Source organism: Crinia signifera, chromosome 9 (assembly GCF_055691185.1).
Source record: "Crinia signifera chromosome 9, ASM5569118v1, whole genome shotgun sequence".
In the NCBI taxonomy this organism is placed as follows: Eukaryota; Metazoa; Chordata; class Amphibia; order Anura; family Myobatrachidae; genus Crinia; species Crinia signifera.
In genome coordinates this window covers 79,604,339-79,625,339 of record NC_139225.1, presented here as the reverse complement: position 1 = coordinate 79,625,339, position 21,001 = coordinate 79,604,339, and the positions used below count along the sequence as shown (strand labels likewise).

The 21,001-nt window shown below is 44.8% G+C and overlaps 1 protein-coding gene across 2 annotated transcripts in view; it reads left to right on the top strand.

The window, feature by feature from the left end:
* Positions 1-380: 380 nt before the first annotated feature.
* ARHGEF9 (Cdc42 guanine nucleotide exchange factor 9) overlaps positions 381-21,001 on the top strand; it is a 405,711-nt gene continuing 385,090 nt past the window's right edge. The window contains exon 1 of one of the 2 annotated variants that reach the window (XM_083159288.1): positions 381-789. The gene's annotated coding sequence lies outside the window, so the exon portion shown is untranslated. The remainder of the gene's footprint in view (positions 790-21,001) is intronic. The other variant, XM_083159287.1, reaches the window with a different exon arrangement.

Here is a 21,001-nt window from a genome sequence, read left to right as displayed (position 1 = left end):
CACTGGGGCAGGGACTGATGTGAATGGTCAAAATATTCTCTGTAAAGCGCTGCGGAATCTGTGTGCGCTATATAAGAAACTGCTAATAAATACATAAATATGATTACCCATCCCTACAGTGCACGGCTCACCGCACACTCAGGGAGTTGCAGAGGCTCAGTCACTCAGTGTGCAGGGCAGACAGGAAGTAAGAGAGTGGCCGGGCTCACAACTCATGTGGAATTACAGCAGGCACACAGAGACAGTGCACGGGCTCACAACACATTTAGTGAGTTGCAGAGGCTCAGTCCCTCAGTGTGCCGGCAGACGGGAAGTTAGAGTGGCTGGGCTCACAACTCATTTGGAATTGCAGGCACAGAGAGAGACAGTGGCTGGGCTCACAACTCATTTGGAATTACAGGCACAGAGAGAGACAGTGCTGGGCTCACAACACATTTAGTGAGTTGCAAAGTAAAAATGCTGCTGCTGCTGTCTCGACTTATCCAACAGTGAGTGTCTCGAATCATGCAGTCAGCTTAATGATTCGAGACTAGCCATCTCTATCTTATACAGTACATAGGCGCAAGTGGCGGGCTGTGCCTGTGCTTCTCTTGTTGCATTTCTCGGCAAATCCTCATGGGTCCTGTGCCGGGATTACTGCGCTCCATGCAAAGGAAACTTTTGTTGGAAAGCTGAGAGAAAAGTAATGACCCGGAGTGAGTGAGTGCTCCCGGCTGCCTGGTGTGTGAGTGACAGCACACTCTGCCCTGATGGGCGCTGTGGGATCTGCTCCGGCCGGACACTGCTTTGGTAAGTACTCTAGCACTGTCAATGGGGCATGTGTGCCAGCTATGTCTCACTACGTACTGTAGTGTAACATTCAGGCCACTACTTCTAGGCGTATAACCTGTTGCATTCAGTGTGGCGTGTAACACTGGTGCCATCAGTGTGAACATATAACCTGGTGCTCTTAGTGTGGGCACATATAATCTTGTGCAGTTAGTGTGGTATCTAACATGGTGCAGTCTGTGGGCATATAATTGGATACAGTCAGTGTGGGCATATAACCCGATGTAGTCAGTGTGGGCATAAAACCTGGTACAGTCATTGTAGCATACGGTATAACCTTGTGTGGGCATATAACCTGGTACAGTCAGTGTGGCATATAACCTGGTACAATCAGTGTGGGCATATAACCTGGTACAGTCAGTGTGGCATATAACCTGGTGTTTTCAGTGTGGGCATATAACCTGGTACAGTCAGTAAGGACATATAACCTGGTACAGTCAGTGTGGGCATATAACCTGGAACAGTCAGTGTGGGCATATAACCTGGTACAGTCAGTGTGGCATATAACCTGGTACAGTCAGTGTGGGCATATAACCTGGTACAGTCAGTGTGGGCATATAACCTGGTACAATCAGTGTGGCATATAACCTGGTACAGTCAGTGTGGCATATAACCTGGTGTTTTCAGTGTGGGCATATAACCTGGTACAGTCAGTGTGGACATATAACCTGGTACAGTCAGTGTGGGCATATAACCTGGAACAGTCAGTGTGGGCATATAACCTGGTACAGTCAGTGTGGACATATAACCTGGTACAGTCAGTGTGGGCATATAACCTGGTACAGTCAGTGTGGGCATATAACCTGGTACAATCAGTGTGGCATATAACCTGGTACAGTCAGTGTGGGCATATAACCTGGTACAGTCAGTATGGGCATATAACCTGGTACAGTCAGTGTGGGCATATAACCTGGTACAGTCAGTATGGGCATATAACCTGGTACAGTCAGTGTGGGCAGCTGCATTCCTCTGTCTGAGGAAGTCAGGGCTGGGATCTGTCATGTTTGTAAACTTGTCAGGAGACATCAATACCCAGCCAGCTCTGTTTAGGCTTACTTCTATCTGTATCTCTCAGTGCTGGCCTGTTGTTTATAGATGTACAAGCAGTCATTGGAATAGGAAACAAGCATTCTCTCCATCCAGCTATACTTTCATGTGGACCACACTGTATCACAAATACCAGGAATAGTTTGATTATCTGTTGGACGTATTTGCTAACTAACACACCTTACTAGAAATAATCACATTGGTATAATCCTCACAAATATATTTATTTACTTATTGGCAAGTGTTTGAACTTAACTAGGGTCATTCATCTAGAAAAAGAAAATACTTGGTGTATAAATACATTCTATCTATCTATCTATCTATCTATCTATCTATCTATCTATCTATCTATCTATCTATCTATCTATCTATCTATCTATCTATCTATCTATCTAACTATCTATCTATCTATCTATCTATCTATCTATCTATCTATCTATCTATCTATCTATCTATCTAATCTGCTATGTTAAAATACCTGCATAGTGCAAGCAGAGTGGAAGGGCCTATCAAAGGTTACAGTCTCCATGAGTGCAGTGACGGGAATGGGTCATAGGGTCGACAGCACTAAGGTCGACATGCATTGTGTCAACCACTGATGGTCAACATGAGCCAGGGTCGAGACATGGGCTTATGTCGACATGTCATTAAATCGACACAAGCATTAGGTAGACATGGGCTAGGTCAACATTCAAAAGGTCGACATGGTGTTTTTCACATTTTTTTCTACCCGAACATTGACACAGTCGACATGGACAACGTATCAGTACACTTGCCATGCTTTGGGAATGGTGCCTCGCTACGCTCCGCACACTATTTTAATCTCCCACTACGCTCTTGTGGATGGTAGGGCATGAAATGCCGCCTGTTGGCTCAAGAAAAAAAAGTGAAAAACTCATGTCGACCTTTTGAATGTTGACCTAGCCCATGCCGACCTAATCCTTGCGTCAGCCTAATGACATGTCGACATAAGCACATATCGACCTTCCCTTGTGTCGACCTTGGCTTATGTTGACCTTCAGTGGTCGACCCAATGCATGTTGACCTTAGTGTTGTCGACCGTATACCACAGTTTCTATCCACACTGCATCTCATGTGTATCTGAGATAAAGAGCTGGATAATTGCAGCAGGAACAGGCTCCCTGAGCTCCGGCCTCTAGGCTGAGGAAAGCGTCAATCATAGGTGCTGTTTAAGCCATAAATTACACACAAATGAAAGGATAATTCCACCCAAAACAATGCAAGTATGTGTGGGTGGAGTTTCATGTACTGTTTACTAAATCCACCAGGGTGCCCAATGAGTGTCCTTCAGAAGGGGTCTACCAGCAATGCAGCACAGCGATGTAACACTTACAAGCTGCAAGTAACCACGTTGCCCATGGAATCATCCCATTGGATATGCAGCAAATCTAGCGGGATGATGCAATAAATGAAGGCTGAGAACAATGGCCCACTGAAGGTTCACAGGCCTTAGGTCGACACGTTAAAAAGGTTGACATGCTTAGGTTTTCTGGCTCATTAGGTCGACATGGGGATATCGACAGTCAAAAGGTCTACATGGGTTTTTCACAGGGGGGGGGGGGGGTTTGTTGGAGGCGGGCAGGGGGCAGTCGCATGGGTGTGCTCACATAAATGATGGGTGTGACCAGGAAACCGATGGGCATCCCCTTGCTAACTTAGATGGGCCCTGCGCAGGACATCAACCGCCCTCCCCGCTCTATGACCCCACAACTATAGGTCAGTCAAGACTGACTTATATCTGCGAACAGGGGGGAAATCATTTGATGGTTGGCGACGGGAGACAAGAATTTAATCCGGCCCTTACAATCTCTTCATTATGATACATAGTCTGTCTGTTGTTACCCAGTTTGTCTTATCACTGTCTACTATTGTAAAGCGCAACGGAATCTGCTGCGCTATATAAGAAACTGTAAATAAATAAATAATTGACACTGGAGGTTGAATCAGTTAAGTGTGAGAGGGGGGAAAATGCTGGAAATGACACGTCTTGCCTCCATCTTGTGTTGCTCTTAAACCCCCCCCCCCCCGTCATTGCTGATATTTGTAAGCAGCTCTATTGGGCCGCAACCAAATTTTGCATATGGCCTGAGATCCTAACAGGCTGAGACATCTTGCACCTAATAACACTGACACCTTGGAGTCCCTACAAGAGGGTACATTTACACTTGTAGTCTGTACGGGATACGGTCACTAGGTCCACAAGCATTAGGTCGACACCACTAGGTTGACATGCATGAAGGTTGACATGACTGAAGGTCGACATGGGTTAGGTCAACGGGGTCATTAGGTCAACAATAATTAGGTCAACATGGGGAAGGTCGACAGTCAAAAGGTCAACATGGGGTTATTCTCTTTTTTTTGAGCCAACATGTGACCTTCTTGCATGTCCACCTTCAGTCATGTCGACCTTCATGCATGTCTACCTAGTGGTGTCAACCTAATGCTTGTCGACCTAGTTGCTGTCTATCCAATGATCTATACCCGTCTGTACGTTGACACTTGACGTTCTATGACAATGCTAAACACAATAATACAGCACTGGTACTTGATGTTCCAGTTATAACACAGATCATTTTCATGTTTTTCTTCTTACAAATATGCTAACATTTCTCTGTGTACTACAAGCTGAAGCCTGCCATACTTGTAAACTTTCTTTTAAAATATGACTTTTACCAGTAACATTCCTGTGTTTATGTTGCAATTCATCTTTCAAATGCTCAAACATTTTTTTAGCCCACATGTGAATTATTTTGTTTTATATATTTGGTATTTTTATTTGTGTATGTTGTAAATATTTTATATATATATATATATATATATATATATAGCTCCGACAATTTAAGTTAATGAATAGATAACTATAATTTGTTAATCTTGAGTATTTTCCAGTACCCCACGGTTTCATGTAGCTGTCACCAAGTTCCTGGCTGTAATATGTTACAGTATGTATAATTAATTATATTGAACATTGAAAATTACTTGAATGACATGACAAAAAATTAAACTAATATATATTATATAGTCAGGTCCATAAATATTGGGACATCAACACAATTTTCATATTCTGGGCTCTATACACCCCACAATGGATTTGAAATTGGAGATGTGCTTTAACAGCAGATTTTCAGCTTTAATTTGAGGGTATTTACATCCATATCAGGCGAACGGTGTAGGAATTACAATGGTTTATAGATGTGATGTGATTTATAGAGTGCCTCCCACTTTTTCAGGGACCAAAAGTAAAGGGACAAACTAAACAATCCTAAATCAAACTTTCACTTTTTAATACTTTGTTGCAAATCCCTTGCAGTCAATTACAGCCTGCAGTCCGGAACGCATAGACATTACCAGACGCTGGGTTTCATCCCTGGTGATTCTTTGTCAGGCCTCTACTGAAAATGTCTTCAGTTCCTGCTTGTTCTTGGGGCATTTTCCCTTCAGTTTTGTCTTCATTGAGTGAAATGCATGCTCAATCGGATTCAGGTTAGGTGATTGACTTGGCCATTGCATAACATTCCACTTATACCCCTTTAACACCAGCCTAAATTCCCGGGTTGGGCCCGGGAACAACCCGGGACTAGCTCTGGTGTGAAAGGTTCCAGAGACAAGTTCCCGGGTTAATTTGCCGGCAATTCAACCCTGCTTGGTAGCACGGTTGCTCCCGGGTCCTTTCAGGGTTACTGGCTGGTGTGAAAGGTGCAGGGACATGTCCCTCCTTCCCGTGTTGCCTCTGCTAGTGCTGATTTGCTAGCAGGGCAACTTCCTGTTGTGGTGGACACTCACAGACACGCCCAGAGACAGCATACAGCGTGCAGGGAGACAGAAGTTCATTTTAACCCCTGAAAGCCTGCAATGTGTGCCATTTCTTGGACAAATGAGGAGGTGAGAGAGCTATTAATCATTAGAGGGGAAGATGCTTTCATATGCCATTAAATTTGTTTTATACAAGTAAACAAAGGCTGAAACGCTACAAATGTTTTGTGTCTTAATTATTAATAATCAATAATCTAATGTGAGCCTAAAAAAGGGCATTTTTAATGCTATTCTCATAGAAATGCAGGGTCATCCCTGGTTCAGTGTGAAAGGTGCCGACCCGGGTTGTCCCTGCTTCAAAAGCATGTGTGAATGGGTCCCAACACAGGAATGTCCCTGCTTGTCCCTGGAATTTAATTCCTGGGTTTGTCTCTGCATTTCTGGTGTGAAAGGGGTATTATTTGCCTTAAAAAACTCTTTGGTTGCTTTTGCATTATACTTTGGGTCATTGTCCATCTGCACTGTGAAGCGCCCTTCAATGAGTTATGAAGCATTTGACTGAATATGTGCAGATATAATATTGCCCAAAACACTTTAGAATTCATCCTGCTACATTTGTCAGCAGTCACATTATCAATAAATGCAAGGGAACCAGTTCCATTGGCAGCCATATATGGGTGCCGGACGGGGTCCCGACAGTCATTAACCCGACGTCGGGATCCCGACTGTTAAAACACAGACGGACGGGTTCCCGACGGACGTCGGCTATTCTCTCTCGTGGGGGTCCACAACCACCATAGAGGGAGAATAGTGTGGCGAGTGCGGCGAGCCCACAAGGGGCTTTGTTGTGTTGGCCACGCTGTCTGAGTGCGGCCAGTCGGGATCCCGATGTCGGGCTAATGACTGTCGGGATTCCGACTGTCGGAACCGCATATCACACCCGCCATACATGCCCACGCCATGACAATGCCACCACCATGTTTCACTGATGAGGTGGTATGTTTTGGATCATGAGCAGTTCCTTTCCTTCTCCATACTCTTCTCTTCCCATCACTCTAGTACAAGTTGATCTTTGTCTCATCTGTCCATAGGATGTTCTTCCAGAACTGTAAAGGCTGTTTTAGATGTTGTTTGGCAAACACTATACTGGTCTTCCTGTTTTTGAGGCCCACCAATGGTTTACATCTTGTTTTGTCTTACTAATACCCCTTTCACACAGAAAATGAAATTCCCGAGTGAAGCAGTTCCACCCGGGAATTTCATAAAATACACGGGTCATTTTTCTGTGTGAAAGTGTCAATCCGGATCTTAAACTCTGGGTCTCCGACCCTGCAAATGACCAGGGTTGGAGACCCGGAGTTTAAGATTCGGGTTGACCCTTTCACACAGGTGAAAAACCTGTGTACTAGAGCAAATCTCTGGGTCTAAAATTTAGATTTGCTCTCCGATGGGAAGGGGGTCTGACAGCGAGCGGTATTAGAAATATTCAGCCTGCGGGTGCCATGAACATTTTTTTTATACTCTGGGGCATCATGATTCCAAAAAGTTTGGGAATGACTGGTTTAATGTATTGTGACATGCAGCTATCTCTGCCTGGTCTGTGAGGAAGAGGTAGAAATGTATAATTTCATCCTGGCATAGGCTATATAATATACACCAGTGAAGTAACATTGTCTGCATGATTAGATGTGAAGTCTGTGCTATGATTCAGTGTAGTTAGCAGTTTGCAACTTTTTATTTTTAGATCCCCAGATGCCATGGCCAAAACTGCAGTAGGGTTATGACCATGGTCCTTTATTTAGCATCAGGCCCCTCATGCCCACTCATAAGTCAGAGTCACCTCATCATCTTTCTATTGGACCAGCGTCCCCTTATACTCCTTTACATGCTATAAATCAGAGCCCCCTCTTGTGCCATGCTCCTGTCTCTCCTGCAATTTGGCACAAGGGGTAATACAAAACACACTACAATACAGTGTAACAAAGGAGGATGCAGAATGCACCACAAAGTCCTCATTAAGTTCTCATCAACAGGGCCCCGACCTATGGAGGATCCTTGGCAGCTGGCGACAGCGGCACAGTGCCACCCCCCTTTTCTGCGGCCGCACACTGCCTCCCCCACTTGGTGGCCCCCCAGCCAGGCAAGCACAATACACAGTGCAGCCTGCAGAGCACCAAGCCTAGGACACAGAGGGGCTTGGCCCCCTGCAGGCTGCACTGTGCAGTGTGCGCTCCTGAGGAGATGCACATAGAGAGTGGAGGCATGCAGGAACAAGGGTGATGCCACGCCGCCGCAGCTAGTTAAGTAATGGTACTTGTGAGGGGGGGGGGGGGTTGGCCCGAACTGCCGGTATTCCTAGTGGCGGCCCTGCTCATCACTCCCTTCCCTGCCGGTATCAGCTAGCTCCAGTTCCTGGCCCCTGCCAATATTGGCGTTGGCGGAAATTGCCTAATGTGTATGGGACTTAATGCCAAACACACTAAAGTAGGGATGCAGTCAGCATTCCAGCAGTCAGGATGCTGGCTTTCAGTATACTGACGCCGGCATCCCAATTGCCATCCACACACCAGTGCTGGAAATACAAAAGGATCAGGATGACGATGCTGGATACTGACAGACAGCATTCCATTTGATTAGTATGAGGGCCGTGTTAGGGTTAGGCACTAGTGGGGCTTAGTGTTAGATAGGGGAAGTGTTAGGGTTTGTTTGCTAGAAGAGAGGGCAGGGGAGGGTAGCTTTACTTACCTGACCCCTTTCTGGATGCTGGCATCAGTATTCTGACCCCCGGCATACTAAGCGCCGGTCATCCTTTTGTACCCTGTAACTTGAATAAAAGGAAAAGTAAACCTCTTCAGACTGTTTAAGGCATGAAAAGAACTGAAGAGGGGCACAATACCATCGGAGGTGCTCTGACTCCCAGTGGACCACCACCTAGGCAAGTTAGAATCTATCATTCTTACGCATCCTACATTAGTGAAAACATTAATTAACCTTTTGAGTGCCAATGTTGTTGTGAGAGATCCTGAAAATATCTGTTAAAAATGCCAGCCCCGCTCACAGTGACTGTTGGCTTCTTTTGGGTGCAATATTTAACTAAGCTTCAATTAATTGACTTGGCTGTATTTGTATTTATTTATACTAAATGAACAGTCGCTGTGAGTGACGCTGCCATTTGTAGTGGATATTTTGAGGATGTGAAATACCAGATTTTTTTTTTTGACTACATTCTGCTTGGTCACTGAGGAGCTGGGTGCAGAGGAGGGATGGGCCCTGTCCAAGACCTGGCGCAGGTAGAGATATGGGGACTGTACTACTGGCATGTTTTTATGGGTGCAGTGTTTGCAGAGCACACAAGTCCAGGGAATGTGGGGCATGCTGCACTCAGTACATGCTGCACTCAGTTCTTGAGTACTACTGCTCTTGTGTAGACTGCAGCAGGGTAGGGCCCTGGATGGAGGAGGCTGCACATGGGCTGCCTCCTCTCTTAATAGTCCCCTGGGCTGTACAATATTTTTATTAATGAGCATGTTCTTATGCCCTGTATCCCTACTGTTAAGTGTTTAGAGACATGCTTAAGTCAGTGCATGGGTCTCACACTTATATGGCCCTTTATTTGCCAGGGCCCCTTCATGCCAAGCCTGTAGCATTATATGTCAAAAGTGTCCCAAGCAACTTGCTTTTGGCTTGCCTTGTAATTATTGTATGATGTACTGGGCAAATCCCAATATAGGAAGCCAATCTCCCTTACTGACACTGACTGGTGGCTGAGACGCTTGTGCATCTCAGGCAGATGGAGCGCCTCTCCGCCAGCGTCCGCCACCGCAGGGGATCTGGCGATTACCGGCGCTGTGTGAGAGGCACTCACTAGACTTGCCAGGGACTCCGGGGACAGAGCTGCAGCTTGCGGGTACAGTACAGTGACTACGCTGCCTGACAGGGACACTATGCTGACTACGCAGGGCTGCCACGGGGACACTACGCTGACTGCACAAGGCTGCAGTTGGGCTACCCTGACAGCGTAGTGTATGGTGCCACCGTGAAACTACACAAGTACCGTTGATATCATTTATTTCTTTATTAACAGTTTCTTATATAGCGCATACATATCCTGCAGTGCTTTATAAAGAATATTTGAACATTTACATATTGGGGAAAATTGACTAAGATGTGATTTCTACTTCACATGTGATGTTGTGACCGATCCATGCTCCTGTAAACCGCCCCCCCCCTCCCCCCCCAAGTTGTCTGAACATGCAGCTCTATCTGTGTTGTCATGTTCAGCTGGGGACCCTATGACGTCACTGAACTATATTGTTAATAATGTTCAATGTGTATGTACTGTATTGTTTGCCATGTGTGGGAAATCATTGACGATATTGTTTAAGAACGAGATCATTTATAGTGTATGGGGCTTTGATCTATTTTCACCAATTGGCATCAGTCCTTTTTTTTCTTTCATTTTTTTCTGTCTGCCTCCAAAATTCTAAATGTTTTCATTTGTCATTCGTTCTGCTGAGTCCCCACAAAGCAGCTTTATCAAAGGTGCCCCTAACCTACACTACCAGTTGCTCCTACACTACCAGTTGTTCCTGGACCTTGGCTTGTTAGCTTTAACCAGTCCTTTCCTAACCAGAACTCAAAGTTTGGGTATTGGAACTTTTGCTGTCCGTGTACTGCCTATGGACGGAGGACACTGCTTTCCAACACAGAGACCCTCTAGTGGTAACTGGCATTGTACACTATCTAACGGGTATGGATTGTATAGTCGACCTAAAGATGGTCGACAGTCATTAGGTCGACGCCACTAGGTCGACATACTGCAATGTCGACAGGGGTCTAGGTCGACATGGAATAAGGTCGACATGGGGGTTTTCACTCTTTTTTGAGCCAACATGTGCCAACAGGCGGTATTTCATGCCCTACCATCCACTAGGGCATGGGGTTTTTCACAGTCGACATGGACACAGTTTTTAGTGCAACACGTCCCCTCGCTGTGCACGCCATGCTTTGGGCACGGTGTCTCGCTATGCTCGGCACACTATTTTATTTTCCCACCATGCCCTAGTGGATGGTAGGGCATGAAATACCGCCTGTTGGCACATGTTGGCTCAAAAAAAAGAGTGAAAATCCCCATGTCGACCTTGTGCCATGTCGACCTGGACCCCTGTCGACATTGCAGTATGTCGACCTAGTGGTGTCGACCTAATGACTGTTGACCATCTTTAGGTCGACCAACCGACCGTATCCCTATCTAACAGTCAATTGACATTATAATAGCTGGACTTGGATTCCTCTGCCAACTGGATGGTATTTACTGTCAACACTCTTTGATTAATAGGCCTACAATCTTAGCGCTGCTTTGCTTTATGTTTTTTTTTATTTGTCTTATTGCTGTACAGCAGTGACTTTCTAATTATCTAATACATTTTTAGGGGACGTGGTCGGCAGGTTGACAGTAAGCAGGGCCGTAACTAGGGGGGGCTAGGGGGTCACGCGCACCGGGAGCTGGAGGGTGGGGGCCCTGGTGTGAGGTCCCGGGGATGGGCAGCGGGGGTCCAGGTACTGGTGGGTTAACGCTGGCTCCTACCGGGGTCCCGCGGGGACGGGCAGCGGGGGTCCGGGGACTGGTGGGTTAACTCCGGCTCCTACTAGCGCTGCCGGGCGGTGGGCGGGAAGCAGGTTTTGAAAAGACTTGCCGGATGCTGATTGGCTGAATTCAGCCAATCAGCGTCCAGCAAGTCTTTTCAAAGTCATCGGCGCTTCCTGCCACCAGGCAGATAGCGCTAGGAGATGGAGTGAGTGAAGGCTGCCGCTGGACCACTGGACGCTGCCTACCCCTGCTGGCTGCAAACAGGTATGTTGGCAGCGGGGGTCCAGGGACTGGTGTAGCGGCAGCTTTCACATACACAGCCGCTCGCTATTTGCCTGGCGGCGGAAAGCGCTGATGATTTTGAAAAGACTTGCCGGACGCTGATTGGTTGAATTCAGCCAATCAGCGTCCAGCAAGTCTTTTCAAAGTCATCGGCGCTTCCTGCCACCAGGCAGATAGCGCTAGGAGATGGAGTGAGTGAAGGCTGCCGCTACACCAGTCCCTGGACCACTGGACGCTGCCTACCCCTGCTGGCTGCAAACAAGTATGTTGGCAGCGGGGGTCCAGGGACTGGTGTAGCGGCAGCTTTCACATACACAGCCGCTCGCTATTTGCCTGGCGGCGGGAAGCGCTGATGATTTTGAAAAGACTTGCCGGACGCTGAATGGTTGAATTCGGCCAATCAGCGTCCGGCAAGTCTTTTCAAAATCTGCTTCCCGCCCACCGCCCGGCAGCGCTAGGAGCCGGAGTTAACCTTCTCCAGTCCCTGGACCCCCGCTGCCTGTCCCCAAGGCAGTAATTTGGTGGGGGGTTTTTTTGGGGGGGGGGGGGGGTGGCGACCAAGTGACTGCCGACCCGGGCGCCGAAACACCTAGTTTCGGCCCTGCAGTAAGTAATGCTGTGCCCATGTTGCCCTAAGTCAACCTAGGCAAAAAAATTCATGTCGACATTTTTATGTGACCTTTTCACCATGCCAACCTACAGTAAGCCATGTCGACCCTTTTCATGTGTCAACCTATGGCCTGTCAACCAATACAGTTTGAGTATCCCTTATCCAAATATCCGTTATCCAAATTATTCCGGAAACCATACATTCCAGAAACTGAAAAATATATATTTTTTTGGTACTTATGTAATATCTGGGCTCCCGTTTTTCTTATGAGACCGCGTCCCCTCGCGGGGCTCGCCACGCTTCGGGCACGGTGGCTCACTGTGCTCGCCACACTATATAAAATCAACTCCATGGGGAAAATGGGGGCGTGGCCTCGCGGGGGAGCCTCCCGTATAGGCCACACCCCCAAATTAGACCTTCACACCCCCCCCCCCCCCCCCCCGAAATTTCCGCAGCTACGTCCCGCCTCCAGCTCAGTTGGGAGGTATGCTAAATATGTGCAAGAAAATTATTTCTTGCCATTCAAATTCAGTACCTGAGATAGTACACAAACTTTGTTTCATGTTTTGAAATCTTGTTTTATGCACAAATAAAATATATTTGTGTGTATTTCATGTGTTTATACAACATAAATGCAAGATACCTTAACCCCTTCCCGACATATGACGTACATTTACGTCATATGTCGGTTGCGGGGGAATCAAGCCAGCTCACGGAGTGAGCTGGCTTGAAAGAGAGCAGGTAATGGCTGTATATTACAGCCAGGTACCTGCTCTCACGGCCACGAGCGGCGAGTTTGCCGATCGTGGCCGTTTAACCCTTTAAGCACCGCGGGCAAAGCGCCCGCAGTGCTTAAATAGCTGATCGGAGGGGGGGCGCCCCCCTCCGGCGCCGATCGGGGCCCCCCGCGGCGAGATCGGAGGGTGCCGATCGGTTGCCATGGCAGCCAGGGGTCTAATGTAGACCCCTGTGCTGGCCGTGTCAGCATTCCTATTACATCCTGCCTGAGGCAGGATGTAATAGGAAGTGCTGAAAATCACTATGTTCAGCCATAGAGCTCTATGGCTGAACCTAGTACAGGCGATCGCGCCCCCTAGTGGTCAAGTACACTAGGGGGCCTTGTAGTAAAAGTAAAAAAAAAAAAAAAAATAAGTTTAAAAATAAAAAAAAATAAAAAAATATTAAAAGTTCAAATCACCCCCCTTTCCCCATTTCACAAATAAAAATAAATAAAAAATAAACATATTTGGTATCGCCGCGTTCCTAAAAGTCCGATCTATTAAAATATAACATTAGTTATCCCGCACGGTTAAAGGCGTAAACGGAAAATAATTCCCAACGCCAAAACTACGTTTTTTGGTCGCATCGCCTACCCAAAAAAAAATAACTAAAAGAGATCAGAAAGTCGCCCATATCCCATAATGGTATTAATTAAAAAGTACACTTCAGCCCGCAAAAAATGAGCCCTCACCCAGGTCCGTAGGTGGAAAAATAAAAAAGTTATAAGCCGCAGAACATGGCGACGCGACGCAAATTAGAAAAACCGTAAAATTTTCTATTTTTTTTTTTAGTGGTAAAACGTAACGAAAACTATATAAGTTTGGTATCACCGGAATCGTAACGACCCATAGAATAAAGATAACCCATCATTTTAAACGAACTATGAACTCCAAAAAAAACGTAACCAGCGCAAAATTGTGGAATTGCAATTTTTTTCTTTTTTACCCCACATTGAATTATTTCCTGATTCCCCAGAATATTATATGGTATAGTAAATGGTACCATTAAAAAGTACAACTTGTCCCGCAAAAAAAAAGCCCTCATGTGTCTATATAGCCGGAAAATTAAAAAAGTGACGCTTATTTGAACGCGAGGAGGAAAAAAAAAAAATTAACAAAAAAGGCCTCGTCGGGAAGGGGTTAAGATACCTCATTGAAATATTAAAATGTTCTGCAATACGGAATAATCTGTTATTCAAAATTCTTCTGGTCCTGAGCATTTTGGATAAGGGATACTCAACCTGTAATGGTTGGGTAGCACGGTTGGTGTAATGGTTAGCATTACTGCCTCACAGCACTGAAGTCATGGGTTCAAGTCCCACCATGGCCCTAACTGTGCAGAGTTTGTATATTCTCATTATGCTTGTGTGTACTCTGGGTACTCCGGTTTCCTCCCACATTCCATAAATATACAAATTAACCCTAGAATGTCTGTGTGTGTGTACATGTGGTAGGTAATATAGATTATAAGCTCCACTGGGGCAGGGACTGATGTGAATGTTCAAATATTCTGTGGAATATGTGTGTGCTATATAAGAAACTGTTAATAAATAAATATTGAGTGTCCCTTATTACTGTGGACCCTATGACCCATACCCATTTCTAGAATGGAGATTACTCTATGCATCGTATTCAATGCTGTTTGCGAGTGGTGACAGCGAGCAGGGCTTCCTGCTCGCTGTCACCACTCACCCTGACAGCATTCAACGCAGCCTCCGCATCCGCCAATTCCCCCTCGCTCCGTTTTTTGAGCGAGGGGGAATTGCCGGATGCGGCTCCAGAAGCAGCGAGACCCGCGGCTAAAAACTGCGAGTTTTCTGCAGCAGCCGCGGGTCTCGCTGTTTTGGGGAATTCTCGCCGTCCTGTGATGGCGAGGATTTCCCCAGAACGTTGAATAGAGCGATCGGCCGGCGAGGGGGTTAAACAGCGAGGATTGCTGGTTTTCAGCAATTCTCGCTGTTTAACCCCCTCGACGGCCGCTCGCTGCGGCATTGAATACATGTGTATGACTATGATAAAATAAATTTCAACCCATGACCTCAGTGCTGTGAGGCAGTAATGCTAAACATCTATGTAGGTCTATTTTTCTACAATAGTTTAATGGACCTGGCATATACCTCAGTCTCCACCCCTGTGCTTAGCCCCACCCCTTTCTGGAAACCCCCTCCTGCAAATACTGCTTTTGCCACTGGCTGTATCCCCTAGGCAAAAGCTACCATTGGCAGCTAATACAGTTTTCATATTTAAATCACTAGCTTACAACTGAGATGTCATGTGAAGAATTACTTTAATGCAAATTGGCCAGCGCAGGAGACATAAGCCCAAGGATCACATTTGTTAATTTTACTACCGTTTACATCACCTTTCAACATCTTATATCATTTTTTTCCTCATGTTCTTCCCTCATTGTTCTTATACAGTCTGAGCAGTCAGTGTCTTGCGCTCTCTGTCTATCTGGATTCTTGGCTAGGAACTCATTTTCGCAGCCTCATGTGCCAGTAGAGCCTGCCTTTGGCAGTCAGCCACTGAGAGAATCTGTTACAGGTGATGACATACTTAATTCGGGTGCCAATTGTTCTTGGTACGGTGTCTATGAACACCTCCCTTGGATATAAGCAGTGCACACACAAGAGGGAATATTTGGAGTTGGATACATATGTTCTCAACAACCAAGAGTATATGCATATTGCAATAATGATGCACTTACATGTTTCTTTTAAATTTAACACGTCTTAAGGTACATGTAACTCAAAATATCCCATGTATATGCAGGGGCAGCGTGAAGAGAAGCAATGACATAGCAAGGTGTCTGAAAGAGCATCCTCAGTTGCCAAAGGATGTCTCTTTTGAAGTTCCAGCTTGCCATCTGGCAGGAAATGCTATGCTTTGTAGTTCTACACCACTGAGAAAGTCAGAGGCACTGATAATAGTAAAGTTTAATAGATTTAAATACCACCTACCGTGCAGCTTGTTTTTTAGTTGTTTCATTTCTGTAGCTTCTCTGGAGCATGCAGGGGAGCAGGGTAAACTCAAGTTGGAATTTTCGTTGCTATACAAAGCAAAAATGCTACATAATTGCAATGCTACATAATTGCAAGATTTTTTGCATCTTTATACAATGTATGCATCCTAGGGGACTGACCCAGTGTTTTACACTCAAGATGGTCCCAATTTGTTGACTTTCATTTCCATTGAAGAGGACATTTTTCAACCACTTCACTGCTGATGGTTTTCTCAAGTTGGGTAGACAGCAATATATCATTGAAAAAATGGCCGATATCGTTAACGATATATACTGCAAATCTTCCAGTCATTTTTTCATTAATGACCATCAATGTCGTCTGTACATGCCTTTCAATCTTGACTATCTGGTCAATGACTGCATGTACAGAAGGGGTGGTGGTGGTGGTGGTGGTGGTGGTGGTGGTGGTGGGGTGGGGGGGGGGGGTGAGGTCACTGACTGATATGGTTACCGATATCGGTAAGTGTGTATGCACTATGTCGTGATTCCTGCAGCACCACCGATATCGGCGATGCCGGGAATCGCATAGGGTGTACTCAGCATTAGTCCTCTGCAGAGGCCATTTTTCAACTTCAATATAACTGATCTCTTGAGCAGTAACTATACAAATTATAGCTGGTCTTTTCAGAGGACATTGCATTTTCAGAAAATACAATGCTTTGTTTAACTTGTCAATTAAAATATATCCAAAATTGCTAATAAGCATTTCTCTTTCGTTCATCCCGGTGACACAGCTAACCTTGGGATGTAGGATGGTCCGCAGGAGCCAAGGCACCTATGCTGAAATTCATCTGGACGCAGGCTCCTCCCTTCTGCATCCCATCATGCTTCAGTTCATTTTAGGTGCCCACAGGAGTGGGTGCTATGCTGATCGGCTGATGCTGCAGCCACCGTTTTACTTGGATTTTTACTAGAAATAGCTAGGCTTCTTTGTTACCCTCCACAAAATGGTTGGTCACTTATCAGACAATACTGTGAAATTATAGTTATTTTTCCATGATCATAATTACAATTAATAATAGTAATATGGAAGAAAGAAATCCAGATAAATAATATTGTGTAACTGTGGATACTGTTTAATAGAAGACAGTCTGGATAACTACAGTATGCTCAGTATACATGGCTTTGGTGTAGACAGAGCTTGCCTACGGAGCTGTCACAGGACCGCACAGGTCCAATGATCTATGATCTGTTAGGAGCTACTTATAAGGTCTGGGAATTTTCTCTCCAAAGTAGGTTACAACTGTAAATAAATGGTGTCAAAATAGTTTGTCAGTACTGCAGCCGAGGGACAGTGATTGCCCTGTAGTTCAGATGTCTTGTGTACTGGTATATTATGTCATATTATAAGTGATGACATTAATGAAGTCACTATTTGTTATAGGCATGGAAAGAGTTTTGTTTGCCAGTGTATAAATAATTACTGCTGTAGTATTATACTGTAGACTTGGTGGACCAGATATACTTTAATTCAGCAATGTAGGATTTTCTGTACTTCCTTTATAGCTATCTTTACTTTGTTTTCTAATTATTATAGATTTATTAACTGATTATTATATAGCGCAGCAAATTCCTTTGCACTTTACAATTAGAAACATTGATTAAACAAACTGGGTAGTTACAGAGTCAAAAGGGTAGGAGGGCCCTGCACACAAGTTTACAGTCTATACGGAAATAGGCATTGATACACAAGGAAAGGTGCTAACTATTGCTTAATGGTCCACCAGATTGCAATGGTTCTTGGTGGGCTGTATGATATGGTCACTCAGCATTGTTGGTCAGGAGTCAAGAGGATTCGAAAGTGATGAAAGAGAAAATAACGGAGGATATGTTTGGACTGTACAGTGGGGATGTAATTGGATAGGAAAGATTTATGAAGGTTATGTAGACTTTTCTAAGCAGGAAAAGTGTCTCGTGTCCCTTTCTGTAGATCACTGAAACTACCAAAAATAATGAAACAAAAATGAGACAAACATCCCATAACACCAAAACACCAGGGGAAGTTTTGGCCAAAGCAAAACACAGGAATCGGTGCACATCTCTAAAAAAAATTGATCCTCTACATCTACATTGACATCAGATTGCATGCACTTTATTCATGTCTCCCATGATAATGGATCTGATGCATAGCAGAGAGTAGACCCAGTTGCAGAGCACATGTTGTGAATTCTCAGAAAATGAGAACCCTTAAGGCTCCCATACACTAGTGCAACTTCTTGGAGGCTTGAAGTGGCATGCGACTCCCCAGCAGCTTCCCAAGCCGGCAGTTTTGCATACGATACACCGTTTGCATTGATTTGCATACAAAGTATCGTATGCAATCCCGATCTGATAAATCTTTTTGGCATCCATTGTAAACTTTAACTCTGATCTGATGCAGAACCACGCAATGGATTGGAATCAGAGGTTAAACACATACTATTTTACACTTTTCACCCAATTTCTCATCCCGATGTGTCGGAATCGGGTGAAAAAGGCTTAAATTGCACTAGTGTATGGCCTCCTTTTACCGAAAAAATGTTCCTGGCAAACACTTCAGCATTAGATTCGCTAATCCCCCCCAAATGTGGCTAAAGAGAGAACGACAAGAATTAAGTCGACACTACTAGGTCGACCTAACTTTAGGTCGACATGTGGGAGGTCGATAGTCAAATGGTTCACATGTTTTTTTTTTACTGTCTTTTGAGCCGATATGTGCCGACAGGTGAAATTTCATGCCCTACCATCCACTAGGGCGTGGTGGGAGAATAAATTAGTGTGCCGAGCATAGTGAGGCACCGTGACCGAAGCATGGCGAGTGTAGTGAGCCATGTGTTGTGACGCAGTGTTACATTTTAGTGTTTATGTTGACTGTGTTGACATTCAGGTGAAAAAATAAAAAAATTTCACCATTTCACTGTTGACCTTACACATGTCAACATAAATGACCCCATCGACCTTACCCATGTCGACCTAATGACCGTCGACCTAATGACCTTGTTGACCTAACCCATGTCTACCTTTAGTAATGTCAACCTTTCAGCATGCCGACCTTAAGTCATGTCGACCTTTCTGCATGTCCACCTTAAGCCATGTCAACCTAGTGCTTGTGACCTAATGATCCATATCCGAGAGAACAAGCTTGATTATTAACATTGCAGAGAATTCATTTTTGCCTTTTTTTATCCGACAGTCGGAAGAATCTGCACTTTTTGATGACTTTTGGTGGAATTTACATTAACCTATTCTATCCAAGTGCCGATTTTTCAACTGTTGGAAAAATCGATAGCAAAACACATGGATCGGCGAATTACTCACCAATCCACATGTTTTACTCAAAAATACATTCTATTGAATAGAATGGACTGAATTGAATACCCTCACTGGACATACTTGAATACCCTCATTGGCTGCAAATGAGTATGCCCAGTATATTTTTATTACTACCGGTATATTACTTTGATCCTCTAGCAAAACTGATATATGGGATCCTTTTGGTTAATTGCATGTTAATTGTCCAGGGGTTGGGTATGAAATCTCTAACCTCTCACTGCCGCGCCTAACCCTAACCTCTCCCACCCCCATAGTCTAACCCTAAACCTCCCCATAGTGCCTAACCCTGTACTTCCTACTGGGATACCGCTGCCGGTCTTGTATTATTACCGCATCCCATCACTGCAAGCTTTCTGGATGATGGATACTCTGGTGAACTTTTGACAATGTAATAGAAGAAAAAAATTGCACATACATATACAGGGCTTGTATAAAAAGTAATGAGACCCAATTCGGGAAAAAATATTTATTTATTTAAGATATCACTGCAAACAATTAAAATCTTCAAAATAAGACCCGTGTGCGTAGACACACTTCTGCCAACAAGTTGTCCATGTTTGGATGGCACCCTGGAAGTCCTTTTCCGGAATGTCCTTCAAGCAGCGTGTCAAATCTGCTTTGCTCTCTGCTATGGGGTCTGGGGAAGTGTTGCGATGCCGTTCCGGGCCAGGTAGTCATTGACTACAAAGCAGGTGTGGCTTGGTGCATTGTCATGATGCAGCTTCCAATTGGCGGCAATGCACTTTCTGAATCATGGCCAATGACTCCATAGCCGATTTTATGAGTCCCACACAGAATTTAATGGCGTAGCGCTGTTTGATAGAACATTGCATTGGGTTTTTAAGCTTCAACCAAGCCTGGGGACAGGGGTCCATTAAAACCACGATACGAACTGCACGGAAGCTCGTAGGCTACTGACACTCGGTGCAGTTGAAGCTGATTTCCCCCTCCATCGAACCCACCTGGAGAATGCGCGCTGTGATGTCGTGTCAGAAATAAATAGGTCTCATTACTTTATATACAAACCCTGTATAATATAGTCGATTTAATATATTTATATATTCCCCCCCCCCCCCCCCCCCAAAAAAAAAAGGCGCATTAAACCATTAAACTGGGTACTAATCCATTTTATAATGATATAATTTGTATACAGTAGTTACCGTTATTCCACTGCCGAATCCATCTGGGATTTTGTACTGCTGTTCAGCCCAGTACAACATTCTGCCCTCATGCTCACCTTGTAGCTGAAAGTATTGTTTGCAGTATCTGCCAGACATCATCTCTGGGCAATTTTACTGTCCTTGAGAGGTCTGTTTTTTGTCACTGTTACAGCCCATGTCACATCAGCAACTTGCCTTAGAGATGAAACTCATGTTACTGAGGAGACTTTACTGTGGCTAATTGCACATACTAATAAGTCACCACATACTACAGGGGTCTCCATATGTTTTTCGCAGTGGTTTAACGTTTATTTATTTACAGTTTCTTATATAGAGCAGCATATTCCGTTGCACTTTACAATTGGATGAGCTTTATTGCATATATAATAAAGGCATATTTATTAAATTACTTTTTTAATCCTTTTATTCAGGCTGAATAGATGTTCATTATGGTTGTCATTGGGAAATTTGAAAATTTCCTGACAGCATTGAAGACGGATTCCGACAAAACAGATCCAACTTTAAAACAAGTGTTTTGGTGGGAACGGCCGCGCTTAGCGGCCATTGTTCGTCAATCCGTGGACGTTTTGTCAACAT